The sequence below is a fragment of the Oryctolagus cuniculus genome, chromosome 13 (genome assembly GCF_051225735.1).
Source record: "Oryctolagus cuniculus isolate XC-2025 breed Fujian yellow rabbit chromosome 13, ASM5122573v1, whole genome shotgun sequence".
NCBI classification, from domain to species: Eukaryota; Metazoa; Chordata; class Mammalia; order Lagomorpha; family Leporidae; genus Oryctolagus; species Oryctolagus cuniculus.
The window spans coordinates 105,798,308-105,813,794 of record NC_142879.1 but is presented as its reverse complement, the minus strand read 5'-3'; the positions used below and the strand labels follow the sequence as shown (position 1 = coordinate 105,813,794).

The 15,487-nt window shown below is 45.7% G+C and overlaps 1 protein-coding gene across 1 annotated transcript in view; it reads left to right on the top strand.

The window, feature by feature from the left end:
- The first annotated feature begins 11,600 nt into the window (after nucleotides 1–11,600).
- MYO3A (myosin IIIA) overlaps nucleotides 11,601–15,487 on the top strand; it is a 236,160-nt gene continuing 232,273 nt past the window's right edge. Inside the window, exons 1-2 of the mRNA XM_089312433.1 lie at nucleotides 11,601–11,742; nucleotides 12,190–12,257. The gene's annotated coding sequence lies outside the window, so the exon portion shown is untranslated. The remainder of the gene's footprint in view (nucleotides 11,743–12,189; nucleotides 12,258–15,487) is intronic.

Genomic DNA, 15,487 nt, shown 5'->3' with positions numbered 1-15,487 from the left:
AGGCTAATTGGGAAGATTCACCCTGAACCATGTTTGCCCTAAAAAGTCTATTTCAAGGTCTTTGATTGACACTTAAAGAGTCCTTCCACATCCTTTTCATGGTGTCAAAGGAAGTTCGCTCTGGAGTGAGATATGCAAAAGTCATTTTCTCTGTTACAGATTTTTCTCTCTCCTCCTTTTCCTTTTCTTCTCTCTCCCATCCCTATCACCCCAAAAGTGCAGTATGTGTGAAAGTCTCTGACACACAAATAAGTTTTCACAGTAAAGAGCTGGCCAGCAAACAAAGCAAGCATGCAAATGCTTAATTAAAATGATTGCTACAATTTGTCCTACAATTCACCTGTAATTGTCCAGCGCATTGCTCATTAGGACAGGGGGATCGGGTTTGAAAGCTGGGGCTCCAGTCTGCCTTTCAGCTTAGGGTCACAAGAAATGTGACACAGCAGGTGTCCTGCGTGGCAGCCCTTTCACCTGCTTGGGTCAAACTCAAGTAGGAGAGGTTCTCCAATGACAGAACCAGTCTTCAACGTGTGTTGGCATTGAGAAGGAACCAGACAATGGCTGCATGTGTCTTATTTTTGTACATTCAGTCATCTACCCCAGGAGGATCAGATTCACTGACACACTCAAGATCTTCCTGCAGGAAAAGGATATGGTTAGCATAAGGCAGTAAGTTCTCAGAACCCACAGACAAACCTGTAATTAGATTTCTGAAGAATGCTTAATGCTGGACCATGAAAGCATGAGGCATTCTACTTGTAAGTGGTATTTCTGAAGGGAGAATTTCCTATCAGTCTTGACTTTGGCTGCTTCTGTTTGCAAACGCACGCACAGTTGTAAGGTTTTCATGAAAGGGACGAACAGCTAAAACTAGTAGTTTCCATTTATTAAGTCAACAAGTGCCAGGACCTTACATACAATCTTGGCTGTGACCTTAATATCCCTTAATCCTCTGCGAAGGAATTAATCACATAGATCATTAGTTGTACAAAGGATAAACGTCAAGATTCGGAGAAATTAAAAGAATTATGTGAGGGGCCGGCGTTGTGAAATAGTGGGTAAAGCCGCCGCCTTCGGTGCAGGTTTGAGTCCCGGCTGCTCCACTTCCCAATTCATCTCTCTGCTATGGCCTGGGAAAGCAGTAGAAGATGGCCCACCGGCGCTGCGGCTCACTAGGCTAATCCTCCGCCTTGCGGCGCCGGCACACCGGGTTCTAGTCCCGGTCGGGGCGCCGGATTCTGTCCTGGTTGCCCCTCTTCCAGGCCAGCTCTCTGCTGTGGCCCGGGAGTGCAGTGGAGGATGGCCCAAGTGCTTGGGCCCTGCACCCCATGGGAGACTAGGATAAGTACCTGGCTCCTGGCTTCGGCCACAGTGCGGTGCGCTGGCCGCGGCAGCCATTGGAGGGTCAACCAACAGCAAAGGAAGACCTTTCTGTCTCTCTCTCTCTCACTATCCACTCTGCCTGTCAAAAACAAAAAAAAAAAAAAAAAAAAAAGAAGAAGAAGAAGAAGATGGCCCAAGTCCTTGGGCCCCTGCACCCACGTGGGAAACCCGGAAGAAGCTCCTGGCTCCTGGCTTTGGATCGGTGTACCTCAGGCCTTTGTGGCCATCTAGGGAGTGAACCAGCAGATGGAAGACTTCTCCCTTTCTCTCTCTCTCTCTCTCTGCCTCTGTAACTCTGCATTTCAAATAGGTAATAAATTAGTATTTTAAAAAAAGAAATATGTGAAATTCAGCATGGGAATTGTGGTGTAGTGGGTTAAGCTGCTACTCCTGTGTCTCATACAGGAGTTCCGGGGATCAAGTCTGATCCAGCCTCCTGCTAATGCAGATCCTGCGAGGCAGCAGTGATGGCTGAGAACACGAATCCCTGGCACACATCTGGGAGATCCAGATTGAGTTTCGTGCTCCTGGCTTCAGCCTGTCCCAGCTCTGGTTGGTGCTAGCATTTGGGGAGCAAACCAGAAGATGGAACCTATCTTTCTCACTGTCACTCTGCTTTTCAAATGAGCAAATACACTTTACAAAAAAAAAAAAAAAAAAAAGAATTGCGCAGAACTCCTACATCTAGTGATAGAATGAATCCCAGTGATAAAAAAGGCCAACCTCTTTCTACGGAGCTATCAATTTTCCTGCCTGAAATAATTGGTATATTGAAAATGCCAGGGAAAGAGTTTTCCAATAAGAACACTGAAATCTTTTTATGAGAGGTTGATGATAATTATAGCAATAATACAATTGCAATAATTAAAGCTAATATATGCTAATTATGTGTTATATACATGTAATATCCTGAGTCCTTATGTGAGAATTTTATTTAATCCTCAAAATAAATAATAATGTAGACAAAATTCTTATTCACCGTTTTCTAGAGTGGTGTATTGAGGTAGAGTAATAACACATATTATATGTTATTACATTATGCATTATAACATAATTATATAGCACATATAATTATATATTATATTATGTTCTAATAAACTCACTATGTTTAGAATTATTATATATCATATATTATATATTATGCATATTATGTATCTGATAGGTGTGATATATATTATATATTTAGCATCTAATACTTGATATTGTATATTCAATGATATTATTAAATATATTTCTAATTTGTATTATATTGCATACTGAATATATTGTATATTCAATAAGATGCTACTAGACATATATTTAGCATCTAATACTTAATATATTCAATAAGATACTCTTTGTAACATAGTTACTAAACTGAGAGGGCAGTGGACCATATATTAAACTACATGTGTGCAGTGAATCCTATTTTTCTTTCTAAGTTGAGTTTTGGGTGAACTGGGCTGGGCAACAGGATGCCCAGATAGATGGTGAAGATGACTCCAGGTGTGGTGCTGAGCGCTTCTGGACGAGATTAGCATTTGCAGCAGCAGACTGCGTGAAGAAGCTCTGCCCTCTCCAATGTGGTCAGGCATCACCCATCCTGCTGAGGGTCCAGAGGGAATAGAAGGTGAGGTCCAGCTCTCTGAGTCGGAGCATCCACTCTTGTGGGGAGCAATCCGGACTAGACTAAGTTACTCGAATTAGGACTTATTCTATGCATCTGCTCTCCCACAATATGGCGCTGGGAGAGAAGTAAACAGCTTCCGCACAGCTGCCTCCAGTTCAACCAATTAACTGTAGGACTTGCTCCTGATTGGAGAGCAGCGTACTCGGCGTGTGGGCAGCCGAGTTGGGATTGGCAGAGAAGGACTATAAAGGAGGAGAGAAACGGCATGCACCAGGAACATCTATGGGGAACATCTAAGGGAACCCGTGCAGCCCCCGAGAAGAGCCGGCCGGCGGTGTGCCGCTCCCCTGCGGAAGTGGGGAATGCGGCCAGGGGGAACTGCCCTTCCACGGAGGTGGAAGGGATAGTAGCCAACCCGGGAAGAACCAGCAGCAAACCCGGGGAGGGCCGAGCAGACGAAAGAACAGCGCAGGGTCCTGTGTCGTTCCTCCACGAAGAGGGGGAGCGACAACTCTGCTCAGATCTCAGTCCCTCAGATCTCACCTCCACTGATTCTTGGGCCTTCACACTCAGTCAGGGACTTAACACCTTTGCTCCCCTGGTTCTCCTGCTTTTGGGCTTGGTGAGAACTGCACCACTGGTTTTCCTGGGCCTCCAGCTTAAGGTGGCCACTATGGGACTTCTCAGGCTCTATAAACGCATGTGCCAATCCTTAATAAACCCCATGTTGTGTATATGTGTGTGTGTGTGTGTGTGTATATATATAGTGTATATGTGTATATATATAGTGGTTCCCTGACTGTGGAGAGCCCTAACTCACAGAGGTGTTATAGGGGAAAACTCTATCCAAGTCAACTAAATTAAATATAGAATTGGAATGATGCGGACAGGAGTAGATAATTAAACCTTGCAGAGTTTTGCATTATAGAGAGTGGCTTTGAAGTGCTCTCACACATTTGTAGCACTGTTACAACTTTTCCTTCTATTTTGCTTCCTTACATATACTTCATCCTGAACATTTCCCACACCTGCAGCATCCTATTTGCTTGCCTGATTTTGCCTAACTATGTTGAGGAATCCCTAGAGATTATCTACAACATCACACTGTAAGTAGAATGCAAGAAACCAGGTGCTTGTTGGCTTCATAATTCCTTATACCCGTTGGACACAAGCATCTGATGCAGAGGATAAACCACTGCTTGGGATGCCCACGATTCACATCGGTGTGTCTAGGTTTGAGTTTTGACTTTGTTTCTGATCCAGCATCCTGCTAAAGCAGACCCTGGGAGGCAACAGGTAATGGCTCAAGTACTTGAGTCTCTGCCATCCAAGTGGGAGGCCTAGATTGAGTGCCTGGCTCCTGGCTTCAGTACAATAGCCCTGGCTATTGTGGGGATTTAGGAAGTAAACCAGTGGATGAGAGATCTCTCCCTGTGCACCTGTTTCTCTGCCTTTCAAATAAATAAAATAAGTCAATAAATTTTGTAAAAATGTCTCACACTCTAGTATCTGATCACACATAGTCGGTGAATGTGTTGATAGTTCCATAGAGTTTAAAACACTCCAGACAACTGAATGGAACCAAGAACTTTGCTCTGTGTTTTCAGGTCATTTCCTTCCAAAGCTGTTTCTACTCCACCTCCACTCCAACACATTGCATGTGTGTCTGACCAGTCCTCGGAGCAAATGTAGTTAATTATCCTGAGGGAGTTACAGAGGGATGTGTGGGGAGGGGATATCCAGGGGAGCAGGGTAGATACTAGGTTGTATAAATTCAAAATTGCTGTTGGTGAACTGCCTGCTCTTAGTGCCTCCTTCCTACACCTCTCCCATTTAGTGTAAGTGCTCAAACATTTTAAATCTGTGAACTCTTGGGGCTGGCATTGTGGTGCAGTAGGTCATGTTGCTGCTTCAGATACCCACATCCCTTATTAGAGTGCCTGGAATAAAACCCCACCTCCTCTTCCAACCCAGCTTCCTGCTAATGCACCCTGGGAGGCATAAGGTGATGACTCAAGTACTTGGGTCCCTGCCAACCACATGGGAGACCTGGATGGAGTTCTTGGTTCTTGGCTTTAGCCTGGCCCAGACCTGGCTATTGTAGGCATTTGGGTGAGAACCAGCATACAAAAGATTGATCTCTCTCTCTCGATCTCTCTCTCTTTTCATCCTGCCTTTCAAATAAATAACATTAAAAAAAAAATTGTGAACTCCCAGGGACAGTTCTGGAGAGAAGGTAAACCCTCAGGCTAACCATACCTTCCACTCAAGGGATGCAGGGGATTTGCTGTTTTGGAAGAGACACTGATCTTCCATGGAGTCTCAGTGTCTCTGTGCTCCATAGGCTCCAGCCGCCAGCTTAGCCCTGTGCTATAATTGCTATAGGGCCCAAGTGTCACCTTCTCAGTTGGCCCCGCCCTCACCATCCTACTTAAAATAGCAGCTTCCATTCCCCACCATCCTTCTTCCCTACTTGATTTATCTTTAGGTTTATCATCACCTGAAATGCAACATATTATATATTTTATTGCATCTCCACAACCAGACACGCTCTCCACAAGGGGGCAGGAGTTTTTGACAACTCTTATATTGTCATACCTCTTACATCTAGAACAACATCTGGTGTGGGGAGCAACTGAGACTAGACTAAGTTACTGGAATTAAGACTTATTCTATGCATCTGCTCTCCCACAATATGGCGCTGCGAGGAGCAAACAACTACGCAGCTGCCTCATCAGTTTGATAAGCTGCAGGAGCTGATCCTGCTCCTGATTGGAGGAGAGCAGCGTGCTCGGCGTGTGGGCAGCAGAGTTGGGATTGGTGGAAGAGGACTATAAAGGAGGAGAGAGACAACATGCACCAGGAACACCTGAAGGAACACCTGAGCAGCCCCCGAGAGAGCCGGCCGGCGGTGTGCCGCTCCTCCGCGGGGGCGGGGGCGGGGGCGCCAGCCCTCCACGGAGGTGGAGGGGCCGGCAGCTAACCCGGGATGGCGTCTTTCCTCCTCGAGTGGGGGAAGGGCAGCTAACCCGGGAAGGGCCGAGCAGACAAAAGAACAGCTCAGGGTCCTGTGTCCTTCCTCCGCGAATGGGGGAGCGACAATCTGGTTTACTGGAAACCCTTTATCGATATTTTTGAAAGAATTAAGTAACAGATAATTTCTTTCTTTCTTTTACTGAGGGAGGGTCAGAGAGAGAAATGGATCTTCCACCTGCTGGTTCAATCCCTAAATGGCTACAACAGCAGGGGCTAGTCCGGGCTAAAGCCAGGAGCCTGGGACTCCGTCTGGGTTTCCCACATGTGTGGCAGGGGCCCAGGTACCTGGGCCATCTTCTGCTGCTTTCCCAGGCACATTAGCAGGGAGCTGGAACAGAAGTGGAGCAGCCAGGACTTGAACCAGTGCTCATATGGGATGGTGGTGCTGCTGGCAGAGGCTTAATCTCTGTGCCACAACACAGGCTCCAGACAACTTATTTTTTAATTTCCTTTATGTGTACTGACTATAGGAGTAGGGCACATGGCTTTGGCATAAGGACATCTATCTTTATTTCCTGTATAAATGGAATTGGGGTGTCCATGATTATAATTTTTAACAAAGATGATCACTATTTGTATTATTCGTGCAGCACTCATGAGTACCTTCCCAGCCGAATTCCCTGGAACCCCAAACCCACCCTAGAACTCACCAGGTAGTGAGTGGAATGTCCTGGTGGAACATGTACAAAGGGAAAAGGTCAGGGCCCTACCCTGGACTGTGCTACTAACTTGATATATGACCACCGGCAAGTAAATTAACCCAAATTTCCTACTCCATAAAAATACAGAGTTGAAGTACATGATGTTTAAATAACCTTTCACTTCTATCACACCTGCCATCCTCCAACCCAATTGATTTCACCAAGGCAAATGTCCAATTATAACCACAAGTATTGCCTCAATCCGGAGAGGGCTTAGAGACAAATATACACCCCCTCCCCCCCCCCAAAAAAAAAAAAAAAAAAAACAGGAAAACCTCACAATAGATTTCAAATTTTTAAAAAGGCATTTTAGTTGTAAAATTTTATAAGATGGATGTCTGATAACTTTTTCCACTTTCTACAGAGGTTTTACCCACTATTTTTGTCCTCAAATTCTTGTCACTTTTCTTGACTCCCCCAAAATGAGCCCTATAAGCTTCTCTGTATTAAATTTTCCTGGAAAACATATCCTGAAAACAAAGCTTTTTAAAACTATGGCTTTAGTTTCAATTAAGAATCCAAACCAAACATTCTTAATCTGATAGTAATTATTTGGAATGTTATATTTCCCATTATGAGATCCAGTGGAAGTATCTGATATTAAATAAATTTAAGTTGAGGTAAGAAAAAAATACAAAAAAAGACTTACCATGTAACAATTAAGATATACTGCTCCGTTCTATTCATTCTATTGGTTCCTGAAACATAAACAGTAGGAAAATAAAGCATGTTTAATAGATACAAAAGGAGACAGTTAGTATCTACTTTATGAAAGTTCAACTTTCAATTAAATTACATAGTGAACCTTCACAGCTCCTTCTTCCCACACAATATAATGATGAGAGTTCAAAACTCATAGAGAAACAACAAGTTGGAAGACGTGAACAAGATCTTCAAATACAGTATATTTTACAAACAACAATGCAAGTCAGATCTTGGACTCCCTCTGCCCAGCAAATTTAAATAAAAGGATAAAGTTGTCTTTCAATAAGTCCATGGAAAATGAATATTATGAACAATAAACCTGCACGGGTTTTCACTTTTCTTTTTTGAATGGAGGGATTGATTTACTTATTAAAAACCAGAGTGACACACAAATAGAGAAGGGGAGAGAGAGAGAGAGAGAGAGAGAGAGAGAGAGAGAGATTTCCCATCTGCTAGTCCACTCCCCAAATGGCCACAACAGCCAGGGCTGGTTCAGGTCGAAGCCAGGAACCTGGAACTCCATCCAGGTCTCCCACATTGGCGATAGGGAACCAAGCCCTTCAATCGTCTTCTTCTGTCTTCCTAGGCATATTAGCAGGGAGCTGGATCAGAAACAGAGCAGCAAGGACTTGAACCAGTGCTCTGACGTGGGATGTCAGCATCATAAGCAATGGCTTAGCCCACAATGCCACAACACCAGTCCCTGAACTTTTTCATCAAAATAAACTTATCTTTTAATTCAGTCTTCCACAAGATTCCAGAAATCTCCTCATATGTGTAAATATGTAAGTCAGATCCTTTATAGGTCCTTAGGTTTGAGAAACTGGCAGAGATGGGGCAACCAGCCCAAAGTACCCCCCAAAATGATCAAGAAAACAGGAAGTCTACCTGCTCTAACAAGTTAGGAATGCAGACAATAGCTCAGATGATTTAGATAAGGTTAGTGATGGAAGAGCATGTGAATTTCAACTCGCTATCATTTACTTGTATATTGGTAATTTTCCATTTTGGAGTATAAACTCATATAGAAGGCAATTCTGCTAACTTTTTGCAATCATATATAGCAGAGGTTTTTTGTTTTAATTTTTATTTATTTATTTGAAAGGGAGAGAGAGACAGAGAGAGAGAGAGAGAGAGATTTTCAATTTGCTGGTTCACTTCCCAAATGCTCACAACACCCAGGGCTGGGCCAGGCAGAAGTTAGGAACTGTGAACTTCATCCAGGTCTCCCATGTGAGTGCAAGGACCCAAGTACTTGAGCCATCACCTGCTGCCACCCAGGGTGTGTTTTAGTAGGAAGCTGGAATCAGAAGTGGAACCAAGCCAGCAACCAGCCACTCTGACATGGCATTTTAACCATTGCACCAAATACCCCCCTGCAAAGAAGGGCTTTTCAATTAAATGCATTTGAACAGTTCTAGCACCCACAAGTACTCAGTGACTATTCATTGAGGGATGAATAAAAATGGAGAGACGGAATTCCTAAAATGTGCCTAGTATAAAATGTCCAAGTGTATATCACACTGATTCTGGCGGTTGCTCTCTCCTAAGAAAGGAACCATCAAGTGTATCCCAACTGAGATTATAACAGAAGGGAGTGGGCTTTCAGCATAGACAGAGTAGGGAGAGAAAGTACAAGACAGTCCTTTGGGCCACGTGAAGTCTAAGCTCATTGTTTTTGGCCGATCACCAAGAAGCCAGGACATGGTGCTCCGATCATTTGAAGCTGTGTAGTTTCATCCTTGATTCCCCAAAGAGGATCATGCTCTGATTCTACCATTTACCAAAGTGGCAGCTTTTAGAATTTATGGTCTTAAAGAGGCAATTACTAAGATCGTGACCTTTGTGAAGTCATTTTTGATTCTGGGCTTCGGTTTCCTTATTAGTAGAGACTCATATATTTCAGGCATTTTCATTAAAGAGGAGTGTTGTGCATACAAGTGAGATCACAGAATGGAAGACAGAGAACTGTCAGATCCATAGGTACTGTCTCTTCTTACCTGAGAAGGTCACCACCCAGGTGTACCGTAAATAAATAAAGGAGTCTTCCTATAAAGCTTGAGGAATGCATACAACGATTTCTCTTACATCAAGTTGGGAGAGCAAAGTAGGGGAAACATGAGGAAAAAGTTAAAATACTTTAGGATGGAGAAGACCTAAGTTAAGGCAATACCAGTGGAATAGAGGAATTAGGATAAATGTGAGAACTGATTTCATGGGGCTGAAGTTCACGTACAGATATTTGCAGGGTGGGTTTTCTGAGGTGCAGAAAGCAAGAACTGGTGCTGTTCCTTCCCTTGTTTAATGTCCTGGATCCTGGTTCCAGGTTAGGGTTAGGGTTAGGGTTAGGGTTAGGGTTAGGCTCAGGCTCTACAAGGGATTACAAGGTGCTGTTGGCCTACAATGTATGGTCTGATTCCGGATAAGTTCCTTCAGTTCTCTTTGCCCAGGATTAGGTGGATGGGTTAACACTGGAAAAGAGATGAGAGGCCTGAGCTGTTACTCAATCCCAATTTATTTTATTAAGATTTATTTATTTATTTGAAACTCAGAGTTACAGAGAGAGAGGGAGAGATCTCCCATATGCTGATTCTCTCCCCAGATGGCTGCAACAGCCAGAACTGAACCAAGCTGAAGCCAGGAGCTCCCTGCTAATGTGCCTAGGAAACAGTGGAAGGTCATCCAAGTGCTTGGCCCTCTGCACCCACGTGGGAGGCCTGGATGAAGCTGCTGGCTCTTGGCTTTAGCCTGACCCAGCCCTGGCTTTTGTGGCCATTTGGGGAGTGAACCAGCAGATGGAAGATCCCTCTCTCTCTCTCTCTCTCTCTCTCTGCATCTGCCTCACCCTCTCTCTAACTCTGACTTTCAAATAAAGTAAAATAAATCTTAAAAAAAAGTTGCTTTTTTTGTGTGCAGACACTGGCTATTCTATTATTACTTCTTAAATTTTCCTAAATATGTCCTAAGTAGTCAGAATTACATTCAATAATATATTGATTCGGATTTGTTTTTATAAAAATAACTTGAACATTTGAAGTTATTTATATAATTGTAAGCTACTCAGTGTTTCTCATATTAAAAATTCACTGTTCAATTTCTAGATTTTAAAGATATTTTGTGAAGAAGGGCTTTGAATATGCTGAATGACCTTTTGACACTTATTCAAATAATCACTTTCTTTTTTTTTAAGACAGAGGCATTGAGAGGACTTGATGACTTCTGTTAATCTCTTCCATAACTCTTTTCCCATAAAGAACATCACTCTTGATATACCCATCTAGATTATAAACGGAACTAAAGGACATTTGGGGATTCTCACAAATTTTTAAAGAAAAAAAAGTTTTATTTGAAATGCAGAGAGAAACAGAGGTAGAAAAGAGAAAGACAGATACAGATATTGATCCGCCATCCCGGATTCCCTCCCCAAACGCCTGCATCAGCCAGGGCTACTCCAGGCTGAAGCCAGGAGCCAGGAATCCAACCCGAGTCTCCCACGTGGGTGGCAGGTGCAGAGCCTGGACTGGAACCCAGGGACCCAAAAATGGGATGGCTGTCCCAAGTGGCTTCCCGGCCGTTGGGCCAAAGGCTCCCCTCTGTGGGCCGCACCTTTGGAAGGGAAGCCAGCACAAGCCCTTGAGGTCCTTGGAGGCTGCTCCTGGGAATGCGGCCCACAGGGACCCACCCCCGGCAGCCCCCAGCAGGCCCGGGAGAGGCTCCCACTGAGGGCCCAAGCCCCGGCCTTGGCCTTGGGCCTTCTCAGCAGGCTGCCAGCCGGCCTTGGTCCCTGGGGGCGCTCTCACTACCCCCTTACCTATCCGGCCTCAAACCCGCCCATCCTTTGAGGGGGCTGCGGGGGGGCACTAAGCAGAGCCGGAGTCCCGGAACCTCCACGGCGGGCGCCGCGCCCCCTTCCCTCGGAGCGCGCACGGGCCAGGGCGGGACCCTGCGGGGAGCCGCGCGGTGACCCCGGGGGCTGGACTGAAGGAGGGAGACTCCCCAGTCAGACCCCGGCCCGGAGCAGAGCCGGGACCCCGGACTGCCGGGCCCGCCCTCGCCGAGGCCACGCCCCTCGGGCCACGCCCCCTCGGGCCACGCCCCCTCCGGCCGGCCGCGGCGTCCCCGGGGAGGGCGGTGAGGAGGAGGTTCCCCGGCTTCCCGCCCAGGTGAGGGTCGTCGCGGCGCCGCGGGACCCTCCGGGGGCGCAACGGGCGCTTGTGGCCCGGGGAGAGCGCGGGAAGCGGAGGGGAACCGCAGCGAGAAGTTGAGCGGTGGGCGTGCGGCGGCGACCTGTGGCGCGGGCCGGAGCAGGTGGCGGGGCTGGGGGTCCCCGCGAGCCCGGAAGGCTCCTGTGAGGGGGGTTTCCCTATTTAGGGAGCGAGAACGCAGACGGGAGACGTGCGGGCGACCGGAGGGGCGGTCATCCGTACCTGCTCACCGAGCGCCCTGTGCTGTTCGCACCTGGCTGGCTAAAAAGTCTGTTCTTGCTAGGGTGGGGATTGGCCCTGAGCCTTGAGACGGTGGTGGAAACCCTAAAAAAAATAAAAACTCCATGGGTTTGCTTCTGGCAGTTTTTTGGGAGAATTACCTGGTGGTTGCAGCTGCTCTGAAAGTCTCGCACCGATCCTACAGCTGGGGGGTGGTTCCGGCGGCGCGGGGCGTGCGGGGTTGTGTGTTGCCTGCAAGGTGTGTTTGTGAAAGTGGGACCTCTGGCCCCAGACCCTGCCCTAAGACGCCCTGACATTTGTGGTGTTGCAGACCCGGGACGGCAGCTGCAGCCTGGACGCGGGTTCTGGGTCTCCGTGTCTTTGCAAGCTTTGCTAAAGGTAGGTGATCAGATTGGCAAGTTTTTTTTTTGGATGGGCCAGGGCCCACATGCCAGGGTTTGACAGATAAATGAGGGTGCGTGTTACTCATGCTGTATTGATTTGGATTCCCTTATAAAAGATAATTGTTTTAAAATGGAAAATGGAGAGATGAATAAGCTTTCGAAGATAACTTGGGCCTTATGAATATACTGATGTACTGCCTAGCGTGTGAAAAATTGCACTCATTTGTCTTAGTCCCTTTATAATATTATTGTCGGGGACAAAAAGAAATGCAATGTAAAAGATTCAATTTGGTGATCTGTAATACTAGTTTAGTATATCTGTCTATTAGCAGAGATTTTGGTCACATCATGCAGTGGAGAACCATCCTCCTGCACTTCTTTTTTCAACCATATCTTTTTTTTTTTTTTTTTGACAGGCAGAGTGGACAGTGAGAGAGAGAGACAGAGAGAAAGGTCTTCCTTTACCGTTGGTTGACCCTCCAATGGCTGCTGCGGCCGGCGCACCGTGCTGATTCGATGGCAGGAGCCGGGTACTTATCCTGGTCTCCCATGGGGTGCAGGGCCCAAGCACTTGGGCCATCCTCCACTGCACTCCCTGGCCACAGCAGAGAGCTGGCCTGGAAGAGGGGCAACCGGGACAGAATCCGGCGCCCCGACCGGGACTAGAACCCGGTGTGCCGGCGCTGCAAGGCGGAGGATTAGCCTAGTGAGCCGCAGCGCCGGCCCAACCATATCTTTATGTCTAATTTTTTGGGCATATATTCTTTGAAAAGTCACTTTTGTTTGTCCAGTCTAAAATATCTGAAGGTCTGTTAATGGCCACAGATAATTTTGGTTAAATAAATAAATATTGGGAAGTATAATTCTTTTGTGTAAATTTTATACATTTTTGATTTAAGGTATTTATCGTTCTAGTAATTTCTGCAATTTCATTTCCAACTTTTTATCTTTTTACAAATTAAAATCCTTTCATGCATTTTTTCCTGTGTATGGGGAGCTTAGCAAACTCCCTTTCCCAAGTCCCAGGAAACAAACTCGTTGTCCATCAAAGAGTAACTACAAGATGTCCAGTGGGCTTTCAGGTTAATTCACAGGAACGAGCTTGTCCCTTGGGGGACACGTGTGAGGATCTTCACATTGGGAAGCATAAACGTTTTGAATTGAAATCATCTATCATGGAACATCTAATTTTTGCCATGGACCGTGACTGGCGTGTTAAGCATTAGGACCTTCAATACTTGCTAATCCTTAATCTTCTGTTCTGAACGTAGAGGTTACAGTAAGGCCTTGTGAGAAGTTTTTATTTTTCTTTCTGAGTATTGAATGATATAATGCATGCACAACTGTAAGCACAAGCCGAAGCCTGTAAGAATCCCAGACCGTGTGGACAGGCTTATATCTACTCGCCATTTCTTGGTAAAGAACATAAGATTTTACGTAGAAGTCAAACACAGTCTGCAGGTTCAATTTGGCCTTCAGATGCATTTATTTGGGTCAACTCAGTTCTTTAAAACCATTGACTGTTTACCAACACTTCCAGGAGTTTAACTTTCACATAATCCCCAGAGTCCTAGTTTTCCTGAAACACTGGAGGGCTGGCTGCAGCCAGAATGGGGCTGCCCACTTTGGATGGAGCCTAGGCACCAAGCGGCTACGCTCTGCTTATATTTCTTCAAGGCTGGCTGTTCTCGTGCATTTTACCTCCCTCAAAGGCCCCTGTGGACGTCTGAGTTTCTGATTTCTGCCTGACCACATGCTGTACTAACTGTCACAGTTAATTGTGTGCCCCAAACTAACCAGTTTTCATCCTTAAAAAAATGGAGAGTAATCTTGTGTTACAACTAACAGTGCACTTCCTGTTAAGCCTAGGGTGATACATCAATGATGACAGTTCCTACACACTGGCACTTTTGACATTGATCCAGAGGCTTATCCTAGAGCTTACAGTGGTGTCTAGTGGTTGACAGGTTTTTGGCAGGGGTGGGTAGGGGAGGAGAGGAAGGTGTTAATAATGCCACTCTTTAAAGATTGATAAGCTTTCTAGGAAAAGATAGCCTTTTTTTTCAGTCCCATTTATTTTATGTATCTATTTTTAGAAAAACAGATTTTTTAAAAAAAGATTTATTTATTTGACAGAGTTACAGAGAGAAATAGAGACAGAGAGAGGTCTTCCATCTTCTGGTTCACTCCCTAAATGGCCTCAATGGCCAGGGCTGGGATAGGCCAAAGCCAGGAGCCAGGAGCTTCTTACCAGTCTCCCATGTGGATGCAGTGGCCCAAGGACTTGGGCCATCTTTCACTGCTTTTCCAGGCACATTAGCAGGAAGATGGATTGGAAGTGGAGCAGCTGGGACTCGAACCAGCACCCATATGAGATGCCGGGCGCTGCAGGCAGGATCTTTAACCTGCTGTACCACAGTGCCGGCCCCTATTTTAAACAAATACTTGTATCCCATAATTACACAGGGAGAAATGGGTTGCATAGAGCAGAATATATATATAAAGGCACATAAGTAGACTTTTTTCCTTCTCTAGTGAATATTTTTAAACAAATGGTCGGGAACAAAACATTGGCTTTGGCTCATTCAAAGTAGAGCCCACCTGCAACTGGGAAGGGCTTGTTTGCATTATGCTTTATTGGCTGTTACTGGAAAATCGGGAGGGAGGCATGTCTAGTTCACCTGCTCTGTAGTTTAACCAGATCAGAGATCACTACAAATCTGTGTTTTCTGTGAGAAATGGGAGAAACTTGTTTGGGGACTCAACCTTGTAAAGCAAATTCCAATTTTTGTAGCCTTGTCTTGAGAAGGCTTGAGTTTCTTATGTTCATAATCACACCAGGAGAATATCTGTGCAGTTAATGAAAATGAGGGATGCCTTCCTGACAGGTGCAGCTGTATGTATGGTCCTGAGACCTGACTCTGTGTGAGAGCAGCACAAGCCAGTGTTTTAGGGGCCTACGGGCAGAGACGACAGCAGGTCCTGCAGACAGAGACGACAGCAGGTCCTGCAGATCAAAAGGGCTCCCTGTGTTCTTATCAGGAGGGAGCTGGAGCTGAAGTTACGGAGTGATGACAGAGAACGCGGAGTGAGTTTAGGGAGGTCAGAAATGGCCCCACCATTCATGGTCTGTAGCATGGGGTCAGGAAAATCAGGTGATTTCTGTGTGAGATCATTGTTGCTACAGAGTCCAGTTTTTTTGTTTTTTTGTTTTTTTTTGTTTTT